Source organism: Euprymna scolopes, chromosome 24 (assembly GCF_053919585.1).
Source record: "Euprymna scolopes isolate OS-2025 chromosome 24, ASM5391958v1, whole genome shotgun sequence".
Lineage (NCBI taxonomy): Eukaryota > Metazoa > Mollusca > Cephalopoda > Sepiida > Sepiolidae > Euprymna > Euprymna scolopes.
The window spans coordinates 8,800,409-8,804,234 of NC_136505.1; positions in this window are offsets into that span (position 1 = coordinate 8,800,409).

A 3,826-nucleotide genomic window follows, 5' to 3' on the forward strand; every position below is an offset into this window, starting at 1 on the left:
CAAGGAGAAGTGCTAAACGACTGGAAACAGTGCTAAATGAGTGTAACGGGGAGCACATACAACACTTGGAATTCCAAAATGGTCACCCATTTTAGTACTGACCAGGCTCAACCCAAAAAAAAAGAATAAGAAGATTTCTCATTTCTTAATATTTATTCCATGAAAATGGGCATGAATTGTACTTTTTGTAAAAACAGCCTATCCTGCCTTGACAGAGTACAAAATAGACTTTGTGGCTTAGTGTGGGATGCCCTTTTCTCTACCCTACAACCTCTCTCCCACAGAAGAGACGTTGCGAACCTATCCTTGTTTTATCGTTATTTCCATGGCAGGTGCTCGTCTGAACTCCAATCTCTGGTCCCCCCCTCGCCAATCTTTCACGAAAAACACCCGTCTAGCTGAATCCACTGTGAAAAATTTCCCCCACTCTATATCTGTGCCTAAATCAAAACGCGGATTCCATGAACAAAGCTTCTTTCTTAGAACTGCACGCCTGTGGAACTCTGTTCCGTCTGCTTGCTTCCCGCCGGACTACAACTTGGATGTCTTCAAGTCCAACGTTAACAAATTCCTAATGAACCGCCCCTTTAAGTAGACACTTCATCAAATCTCCACACTTCCGTAATGTACTTGCAATAACCCTTATCCCTAGGTGGCTTCCGGGCCTTGATAAGTGGTGATCACTGTGCAAAAAAAAAAAAAACTTCCAATTCTTGCGCTAGTTCTCTAGTTGTGATATCTGGATATTTTCCGATTTTTCTTTTCAAAACATCAAATGTTGATAGTTTTCCACTGCGAGTGTTATCTTCAAACCCGATGTCTCCTTTTTCTTAATTTTGCAAACAGATCATTTTCTTATAGTAGTCTGGCACAATGACGTAGTCCCTCTTTTGGGGAAGACGGAAGCTTCTTTATTAATAAACCTTATGCCTAACTCGTGACTGTGCTCGCGTGAAGGAATTCGTTATTATTGAAAGGAAAATAGGACAGCTTCAGTAAATGTTAACATATATCAATCAGGCATGACTCGACCCAAGAGTGACAGTTGTCATAATATTCGACCAAGTCAAAACGATCTGAATTCAAAAGGTCAAACCCAAAAGAACTCGTCATCGAGACACACAAAAATAAAGCAATGTTCACGTGTCATGTATGAATATATATATATATATATATATATATATATATATATCTTCTTTCTTTTTCTCTGTCTCTATATGTCTCCCAATGAAGAAACAGAGAAGTAAATATAATTCTATTGTTTTAAGATTGTTGAAGCTTGCACCCCATTACGCGTGGGATAGTTTGGTGTTAGGGTCAGTTTGGTGTGCACGCAATGGGTCGAGTGTTTCTTGTTAAATATTAAATAATAATAAAAATAACAAGCTTAGTCTTGGCAGCAGTGAACGTGACCATCCATTTTTGCTCCTACTCCACTACAGATTGGATGTCTTCCTCTAGTGTTTCTGCCATTTCCTTAGATATGTGTTCACTTGGTTTTCCCTCGTGTCTGTTATAGAGAGTGGTGTCATAAGCAAATATACCCATCTCAGAAACAATTGTATCAGTGTGGTCATTTATGAATATCAAGAATAATAAAGGTGCAAGGATAGACCATAGAATTACTCCCGCATGTATATCATTTTGGTTAGATGTACGACCATCGAGGACAACCTGGATTTTCTCTTACTTAAGAAGGATTTAATTACATTATGTATTCTTCTAGTGATACCATATGATCTAATTTTTCTTAGAAGACCATCGTGCCAGAACCTGTCAAAAGCCTTTGATATATCGAGGGCTACAGCTCTTTGTCCAGTGAATGCTATATACGTCCAGAGATTACAGTTAGGATATCTGCTGTGGAACGGGCTTGCCTAAATCCATATTGATTGTCGGTCAGGAGTTTAGCAGCTATAAGGTTATGGACAAGAGCTTGATTAATTAAGGACTCAAATATTTTGGCGAAAAGCGAGAGAAGGCTAATTGGGCGATATTTTAATTGATCAGTTTTTTTTGCTAGAATTCTTGAAAACTCAGAAGCGGTTTTCCAACAGTCACTCAAGAAAGTAAGCAATATGAATTGCGCTTCAAAAGTAATGCCTCCTATTTTTTTATCATTTCGCCCGAATGGAAAAGGGAATTGTAAATAACATGATAATAAACCGAACGCATATATTTATGATTTGAAAGTTTCATAGTTTTATTGATATTGTGAGACTCTAAGAAAGCAACCCCTGCCATGGACGTACGTCGGAAGCAGAGATGCGTCATTGAACTTCTGACAAAAGTACACTGAAAATCGTGGTGACAATGTAGAAAAATAAATCCTTAAACTTAAAAAGTAACTCGTTTTAATAGTACTACTTCAGTCTTTGTAACTCTTCAACTTTTGCAGTAAAAAAAATAGCAGGCTTTACTTTTTTAACAACTCTCGTTTGACAAAGCGCGCTCCAGGCGACCATGAAAATCCATTGTTTATCGCTGACAAAAATGGATTGAGAATGATGGTGCCTATGTGGAAAAATAAACCCTGGAGCACGAGTCGACTTTTTTTTTTAATAGGAGAATTCACTTTGTATTATTTTCAGCATATTGTTTCTTCATCTGGTTCCATGGTTTGTTGTGTATAAACATAATTCCTTTAAACATGTAAATTATGCTTCCAAACCCATAGATTCATTATCTCTGGTTCACATGATTTATTGTTTTTTAATATCGAAAAAAAGAAAACTTTTTGTTTAATTTTAGAATGCCATATCGTGGTAGTTTTTCAAATCTTAGTGTCGTATAGATTGTTAACAATCGATCAAACACTGCTGTATTCTTTCTTGCAAACATTGTCTCATATGGTAGGCTGATCTACGTATTTTATGAATAATAAACCTCCCCAGAGACAATGAATATAGGTGCATTGTTGATAGTACCGATTCGTTGTAGTTATGGCCTTCAAAAAAAAAAACAGACTTGTACTAATTTTTTTATTAATACACGCACTGAGTGCACAGCACAGCCGTCTGCTATTCTCACGAACAAACTATCTCTCCCGGTCTCTCTGTGTCTTGCTCGCACACAGCAATCCGAATTAGAGAATTGGAGTCGGTACTTGTATCGAAGTCGAGCATTTACTAAAGAATCAGTAATTGTATCTGAATTGGGAAAGATATGTGAAACGTCCCATCACTTATATATATATATATATATATATATATATATATATATATATGTGACTACTTCATTTAATCACATAAATTGATATACGAAAGTATAAATTTATGTGTAAAATTTTTAGTATTTACTTCAACAGTGCTCAATACGTAGGTAAAGCTAGATAGTAAGTTATAAAATATATAATATTTGCACGCCAGGGCGGGGATGTATGTGTACATGTGACCGTTTCTTTTAAGTATATATGTGTGTACGTGCGCATGTGTGTACCCATGCCCGCGACTCCTAGCTGACCCTCTCCAAACAATTAACAAAAAAATAAAAAATAAAAATAAATAAACAGTATCATAGCCCCCCCCCCCGCCTCCAAACATAAGCGAACACCCAACAGGTCAAGACATACTTACAAAGAAATCATCTCACCAACGACGCGCATAAAAACTTTAACATTAAGACTCGAATTTTAAAGTAACCCCTCCTCCCACCCCCACATATTCCCCTTCCCCTCCACATCCACACCAGAAATAAACTTCCCAGACCCTCCCCCACAAGTTCCTTAAACCCCAAAACTAAAACATTACCGACATACCAAGCGCCCTCTCCAACCTTCCCCCTTGTTCCCTTCCTCTCTTTCTTCCGTCCTCCTCGCACCCCCCTG